The sequence below is a fragment of the Lactuca virosa genome, chromosome 9, assembly GCF_052849685.1.
Source record: "Lactuca virosa cultivar CGN04683 chromosome 9, Lactuca_virosa_CGN04683_v6, whole genome shotgun sequence".
Classification (NCBI taxonomy): Eukaryota; Viridiplantae; Streptophyta; class Magnoliopsida; order Asterales; family Asteraceae; genus Lactuca; species Lactuca virosa.
This window is the reverse complement of record NC_136434.1, coordinates 166,752,628-166,761,273: the sequence shown is the minus strand read 5'-3', so window position 1 is coordinate 166,761,273 and position 8,646 is coordinate 166,752,628. Positions and strand designations below refer to the sequence as shown.

The following is an 8,646-nucleotide window of genomic DNA, read 5'->3' as shown; positions in this document are numbered from 1 at the left end:
CTCTAAAAATGGATTAGGGTTTCGAGACAATGCTTTTGGGGAGATAGGGTTGGTAATGAGAGAATCTTGGGGCATAAGGTGCCTAAGTACGCCCAACATACCATATATACACCCAACATACCATATGTACGCCCATCGTACTAAGGGGAAAGTCTCGTGTCCAAGTTTCGCCATGGTACACCCAGCGTACCATGATTACATCCAGCGTACTCGGCCCATGCACAAAGTCAATATCCGCTTAGAATTTGAGGAAATTTACCTGAATACTGGGTGTTCCATTTTATTTTATTTTGTAATTCAACATCTTGGTTATTTATCCTCAAAAACAAAATTCCAAGAATATTTTAATACATTACCGTAAAAATAAATTAAAATTATAAATTTTTGTTTTTCGATTGTACCTTTATCGGACACAATTCCAAAAGCTCATGTAAATGAAATACAACTTCGTCGTCCCTAAAACCCATCTTTTAAAAACATTCATGCAAACTCGTCTTTTGCATTAACACAAGTTATTAAACAATATTTGGAAAAAAAAATGATAAGTATAATTATTCTGGATTGATATCATGTAACATCATTCTGAAATATTCCATCGGGTTCCGGAGCACGTTCTTCGTGTTCTGAACTTACAGTACCATTCTGGAATCCCTACAAAACCTACTTCCGAACTAAAAGTATTGATCTGAAACACACTACAAGATACTTACATGAGATTCATACATGTACAACAAGAAAAACATAAAAAAAAGGATAATACAGATTCGATCATAGTATTCCGGAGTCGTTCCTCGTATTCCGAACCATTCCGGAATACGTAAATCCATTTATAAAATCAAATGCAAAGTAACTTAAAGAGTAGAATTTACCTGGTTTGACGAATCCATGCTAAAAATTAGGTCCGAAATGCGGGTAAATCGTGCTTCAGATTTGCAAATTAAGGAACGCGTATTCCGGATTTTTGTGTGTGAGACTCATATATATACCATTGGGCTACAGTATTAGGTTTGGACCGGTTTTTCGGGTCCGAAATGACACATTCTGAACTAAGTGGTTAGTTTTAAAAAAATGGTTATTATTATTAAAACACTATTAAAAAGTGGTTAGATTACTTAATTTTCTTAAAAAATAATTTGAAGTCAAAATCAAAATTTTATGATGATTTTGTTGTTATTTGTCCAATTAAAAATTGTTGTTAATAATTGTGAATTTTGAAAAAGAAGGCATTTTAGTTTCTATTAGCTGGTCGGCGAGCGAGGTGAATAACCCTTTAAAATATTTCTCTCTGAAACAAATTTTTGAAAATTTAATTGTGATTATGAAAAAAGCCATTGTGAACTTCAAAATGAATTTGAATTCAATATTTATATGGGATAATGACTTAAAAGGGTAACATATTTTTAGGTTTGTACACATTTAGTTATTGACTTTTTTTGTCCAAATTTTCCCATTGAACTTGTTAAATTGTTCAAAAAACATCCTTATGACCTACTATCGGAGGTTTAGCCTGTTTCCGGCGATCTTGTGAGCTCCGGTGAGACTCCGATCATCTTTTCCGGCGAGTCTCCGACCAAAAACACCAAAAAAGCACATACATAAACAAAAAACACCTAGATTCATGTGTTTTCCTCAAGAAACTCTTCAACCCCTTCAACCCAAATTGAACATCTTCAAGAAAAACTAGATCTGAAAAATGAGTTCATCAAAAATGTTTTTCAGATTTGTGTGTGTTTGTTAGATCTGAACAAAAATTCTCCAACCCTTCAATCAGTATGTATGTGTGGGTTTGTTAGATCAGAAAACACATACACAATCATGTTCATCCCCTCAAATCCTTCGACCCAAAAATCATAAACCCATAAATCCTTCAACCACTTCAACCCAAATCTGACCATCTTCAAGAACAAATAGATTAGAAAAATGAAAACGATGTGTGTGTGTGTTCATCTTCTTTTTTATTTGTGTTCTTGAAGGTCTGATGAGCTTTAAGATGAACTCGAGTTAGGGTTTTCAAACCCACTAATCTGGAAAAATGAAAACGAAGGTTAGGGTTTGTTCATGTGTTCATCGTTCGTGTGTTCATCTAAAGAAAAAAAAACTCTTATGTCTTCGAATCTAGAACAAAATTGAAGAACCCATTCAAGGGTTTGCATAAATTTGTTGTTCACTAGAAGAAAATCGAGCCTCTTTCTTTCTGCTCACAAAAAGAAAATCAAAAATGTGTTTTTGAACATCTTCTTCCTAGATTTCGATTTTGAAAGCATGTGTGAGTTCCTGAACAAAATGATGTGTTCTTGAACAAAAAACGATGTGTGTGTTCATCGTGTTCATCTTCTTCACAGAAATCAAACGATCTCCAGAAGTGTTCGTGTGTATGTGTTCTTGCTCAAACACCAGATCTGGGTTTATTGAAGTGATTTTCAGATCTGTGTGTGTTCTTGCTCGATTTTTGGAACAACATACCTGCACTGATCTGATGTGTATGTGTGTGTTCATCACATATCTTGAGTTCATGAGAAATGGATAAGAAAGAGAGAGGGGAGAATAGAAGCCTTGAATCTGAAATAGATCTGATGTGTATGTATGTGTGTTTATTTTCGTCGGAAAAATCATGAACACCGGAGACTCACCGGAGAAGATGAACGGAACATCGTTGGAGGTGTCAAATACGTCGGAAACCGGCTATACCTCTGATAGCAAGTCATAAGGATGTTATTTAAACAGTTTAACAAGTTTAATGGGAAAATATGGACAAAAAAAAGTCAGCGACTAAATGTGTACGAATCAAAAGCTTTATCCCTATTTATATTTGAGAATTTCTTGTTAAGTTTTTTTTCTTTCTGATTTTTATACCAATTTTATGAATTTAATATAGATTTTGAGCTTCTTTCTTCAAATTTGATGAATCGAACACCTAAATCATGAAGATACGTGCGAAACGATCCATCAAATAGAAACGAGATTCACCTGAACAAGTTTTATACTAACATATAACACAATAAACACAAACATATACCATCAATATACAATTATACATGACCAAGGAGGTAGACACTAGACATTAATTAAGTTTCGCTAGCAAGGTGCGAAACGATCCATCAGCCAAAACACCGTCTCTTCTGATAACGAATCTTCCGTCGCCGGCGACTTCAACAACACTGAAGCAGGTTTTCCCGCCTCAACCAGAGTAAATCCTGATTCCTCTTGTTCTTCGATTCGATCATCAGATTCATTTTGAGATGTTTTAGATCTGATGAAGAAACTATGCTGCTGCTGCTGTTGATGATTTTTCTTCAACCGGATCTTATCGGTAAGCTTCGTCAACTCTCCCATCCATAGATTCACCGCCGTCGACATTTTTGCTTTTTCTCTCGGATTTTTTTTTTTCAAAAATATCTTGATTTTCTTACACGTAAAGTATGATGGATGAATAGAAAAAGGGAATCTATTTATAAAAAGATTAATGGAGAAGAGAAGATATTTCATCGGAGGGAAGGACCCTACGATCATGCCACCCAACGGTCTAGGAAGCGTGTTAGATAGGGACGGTGGCGGTGGTGGCCCATAGTTACGTAGGCGGCCGTAAAATAATGAATAATTTGCAATGCTGACTCTTAATATGATCCTTATTTCTCCATGATTATCGCATGAATTATTCGTTTTCCTATTTTTATTTTATCTTGAAAAATTGACGATTTAGGTAGGCAATCATAGTTGATAAAATCGCATCATGAATTGTACAAGAGAAAATTCTAAAGCAAGATATATATCAAGATCTTTTTGTCTTATTTTACTTATTTAGTTTTTATTTATTCGGGAGGTAAGTTAAAAATTTTATATAGATCAAAAGAATTAATAAATATAAAAAAGCATTTGATTGTGGATGGTAAGTAAGTACAACTTTATTTGATTTAAAAAAATAAACATAAAATTTCAACATAGATTTTGAAATACTTCCTTGAACACAACATTGGAAGTTTTATTAGTCAAATTACCATCTTTATCTAAAATCAATAACTTCAATCATTCTCTGCTCTTTACTCTAGATAAAGCAACGTATAACTGACCGTGTGAGAAAACCGGTTCTCGCAAAAACAACCCAACCCTTTTTAACGATTGGCCCTGACTATTATTTATGGTCATAGCAAAACAAACCGCTAGGGGAAATTGTCTCCTTTTGAACTTATATAGAATTTTGTTGTTTGAAGGTGTTAAAGACAACCTTGAAATAAAAACTCGATGGCCAATGTTACTTCCAGTTAAGACCACTGTTTCTATGATGCGATTACCCAATGACACGAGCTGAAGTCTAGTACCATTACATAACCCATTTTTCTGGTCGATATTTCTTAGTAACATAACCGGAACACCGACCTTTAAAATCAACTTATGGTTTGGCAAACCGGAGATTTTAAGTCTATTTAGAACATCAGGTGAATATAAACTCTCATCAAACTGATTGTGAATAAACTCTGTCTGGCAGATGCTATCTGAACTGAGGTATTCTTTTTCTTCTCCAGGAAACAATGAAAGCAGACGATCATTTATTTCTTGAACAGCTTCATTTTTCGGTGCAAGTATTGATCTTTCTTCAAAATATTTGAGATCGTTCAAGTTGTCAAGAAATGATGGATATACAAACTCAATTAATGAACCTATAGGATCAGAAGATTGAGTAATAAGAAGATTTTTAGGAATACAAATAACTGCATCACCATATTGTTCATTGAATCTGCAAAAAAAGAAAAAAAAAGTTTAATATTTACTGTTCATGACTCAAAACAATGGAAACAATTGTTACAGATATTAAATAATACATAAAAACTCAATTTATTACTCTCGATATTTAAATCACCCAAATAACACTTATCAAGTTGATATGTTTGAATCTATTAATTTACTATAGTTATAAAAAAAATAACAATAACCATAGATGTCAAATTACATATTAATTATATTAAATAATACATTCAAATTCAATGTATTATTTTTGGATATTGAAATCACAGAAATAACATATCTGAAGTTGCCACTGTTTTTTATTTCTTACTTTATGGGTCATACAAACTATTTGAAAATTGAAAATTAACAACGAAGAATTACTAAGAAGCCGAGCCTTGACAAACAAAACACTTTGGCAGGCAAAGAAGAAAGCAACGACGGCAACGAAGATGTAGAGGGTAGCGACGGCGGCCGATTGTGGAATCGGCGACTCACTGCGTGCTAGGCGAATAAAAGGGTAAAAATTTGAAGACTCGATCTGACTTTTGTGGTAAAAATTATCAATTTTGTATCAATAATGACTTTTTTTTCAACCTTAATGACGATTTTGGTTTTGAAAAAGGAATGAATAGATAGTATAGAAGAAAGATACGTGCTCTGATGCTGCAACACGTTTGAAGAAGAGGAATCAAGGTAAAACCTAATTTTTCTTTTTTTGCAGAAGATGCACAAATAATTGTTTGAATAGATTGAAGATTAAGTATTTATTAAACTGTTTAGGTGATTGAACTTGAAAATCGAAATTTGAATTTTCAGTGTTAATGTGCGTAAAATTCAAAATACAACATGTGAAATTTTGGTTTTATATTTGATTTCCCGCTTGGTGTTTTATCATGTAATTTGAAATTAACAAAAATGATGAATTTTTAAAAATAAGTCAGTGTTCATATGACGGGGGTGTATTTTTAATAAAATCAAACGATTATAAAAGGGTATAATAGGAATTTTTATTATATGTTTGTTTGTTAGGGTTAGGATGCATCTTTGTTTGCATTAGGTTGAGAAGAAACTATCACAGTATAATAATTTCAGTGTTAGTTTTCTCTAATTTATGTGCTTATGAGCATTTAGAAATTTCAACTTATTGTGCTTCAATTAGTTCAGTATCATTACACAAGTTTACACAAACACTTTTGTAGTTCACAAATTTCCATACGTATAGCTTTTTCTTGTTAAGGATAGCAAATAAGGTTTTCCTTAGGCTTTAAATATGGGTATCTATGGGAGAATTTCAGTTAGATATAACAATATATCTGTATTAGAAAATCAAAAATGATGATTAATATAAGCACTTATTCCCAAAGGGCAGATCCTTCACTCCTCTAAAATTCAAAAGACAGACCATCTACGCATAGCTGGCATTAAGATGCTATTATATGAAAATAAAAAAATAAAAATCACCAAAATGACCAAAAAAATAACTAAAAAACAAAAGTAGGATGCTATTTTCTGTCCAACACAATCACGAAAATGTCACCCATCTGCCCATATTGCCCTCTAGAAATAAGTCAGTGTTCATCCGAATTGACTGGGTCAATGTCTTTTATGAATGTAATCTTTGAAGTAGTCATATCTGTAAAAAAAATTAGAAAAGTCAATGAAATGAGAATAAATATTGAAAAGACTTGGAATTACAATCAATTTGTAGTTCACTTGAAAAGGGAATTACAACTTCTATTTTCTCTGTCCCCTTAGATTTTTAAAATAGCATATATAATCTATAATAAGTTTACTTGATATATAAAGATGAACAACAAAATTAAAAAAAAAAATCAATTATATAAAAACTGAGAGCCAACAATCAGGAAATTATTAATTAACTGAGTAATGTGATTTCACTAAAAATCACCAAAATGACCAAAAAGGTAAAAATAATCGATTTCAGTAAAAAAAAATTTACCTTATGTTAGGATTAATTAGATAAAGTACATCTAAATGATGTAAAGATAATGGAGTTATTTGTTAGACAAAACAGAAAACAAAAAAGTCAATTAAAGACTAAAATACCCCTGAGACCATTTTCTATCCAACACAGCCATGAAAATGTCACCCATCTGCCCATTTTGCCCTCCAGAAAAAACAAAAGTAAAAAAAAACAAAAAACAAAAGTAGGATGTTATTATATGCAAAAAAAAAAATAATAACAAAAACAAAAAAATAACATAAAATCACCAAAATGACCAAAAAGGTAAAAATTATCGATTTGTTCAATTTATTTTATATTTATAGCTTCAATATCTTCAATTTCTTTTATTGACCAAAACTGGAAAAAAAAAACTCTCCTTTAGACCTTTGAGGGGGTAGTTTTATGACATTCGTTAAAAATGATATCTTAAATTAAAAAAATAACTTATTTGCAAAAATCAATAGAATGGAATTACAGAAAGATCGTTCATTCCAGAACTTTACCAACCTATTTGCAAAAATCAATGAGGGTTTGATTGGAACACCAAAGAAATTTGAGGGTTATTTCCTGTACTTTAAATCGAATTTATACTTTTACACATTTCAATTAACTTGAATCATCCAAAAAGTGGATACTTCGCCCGCTGTTTTTTATTTCTTACTTTATGGGTCAAACAAACTATTTGAAAATTGAAAATTAACAACAAATATGTTTGAATTTTAAGAAAAATAAAAAAGATTAACTACACTGATTATAAACATGCAAAAAAAAGGTTATGTCAACGCCATGAATTCATAAACAACATTCAGGTAATGTTTTAATAACATAAAATTTGACATCCAAAGTAAAAATAAAAGGACCATAGTGGTATTTAGTGCTGGAACTTTCAAAATTAAAGTTGTTACCAAAAAGGTAATTTGTGCATCAAAACACACACATTCAAATACAAAAACAATATCAACATTGTTGATCATTAGCAATCATACTGATCATCAATTTCTTGTTGTTGGGTACACTTTTAGTAACAACCCATCACACTTCAAAGAACATCAAAACACAAATAACGAAAGTAAAAAAAAAAAAAAAAAGTCAATAAAAGACTAAAATACCCATGGGACCATTTTCTGTCCAACACAACAATGAAAATCACACTTCAAAGAACATCAAAACACAAATAACGAATAATGATTTCACAACAGATGTTTTTAGCAAACAGAACTGCATTGGTATTAATATATTTTCACAAAAAGATTATAAATTTTGAATTATGAAGATGAACTCACCAGATTTCTTATGTCGACAGTATGCAGAAATCGTAATATTGAAGATGAGAAAGAAGAATTATAATTGATAATGGGAATGGATGTTGAAGACGACAAAGCACAATATAAACGGAGTTAGAATATGATTTTGAAATTCCTGATTTGTTGGGATTCATTTATATCTTGAAAAGAGTTTAAAAAATATAAGATTTGTAGTCAATGAAATTGAACGTAAATTGTTATTGTTTCCAAAAAAACATGGATTTTTAATTTGAATTTTGAAAGTTATATGATCCGAAAATAAGAAAGCTGAAAATAAATCGGGATTTTTCCTACATTTATGCAAATTTTTAAGTTTTAATTATTTTATAAAATAGGATTAAATGCATTAGATGACACGTGGCAGGTTTGCAATGTAGAATGGGGACATGTGGCAAATTATAGGTTTTGTTTATTAGAGGAGGTAGATTTATTAGTCTTCTAAAATTTAAAAAAAATGGTTATTTTGGTTCAAAAATCTTATGTAAAACCTAAAAAATTGTCTTTTCAACTTAAAATTTTTGGTCGATTTATCCTGCAATCAAGCATAGTGTATTTTAGGAAGTTGTATGAAGTTTTACAACTTCATCCATTTATCTTAAATTAGACAGAGCAACACAACACCTAAATTGATTATTTTATGATCGTGTGCCTTTA

General features: G+C 31.2%; 1 long non-coding RNA gene across 2 annotated transcripts; it reads left to right on the top strand.

Moving 5' to 3' along the window:
* Window positions 1–4,066: 4,066 nt before the first annotated feature.
* Window positions 4,067–8,117, top strand: LOC145141328 (uncharacterized). Of its 2 annotated transcripts, XR_013722604.1 has the most exons (5): window positions 4,067–4,433; window positions 4,521–4,577; window positions 5,142–5,239; window positions 5,345–5,415; window positions 7,992–8,117. It is a non-coding gene; the product is annotated as an uncharacterized LOC145141328 (long non-coding RNA). The 2 variants fall into 2 exon arrangements; XR_013722602.1 differs by having other exon boundaries at window positions 5,142–5,415.
* The last annotated feature ends 529 nt before the right edge of the window (window positions 8,118–8,646 follow it).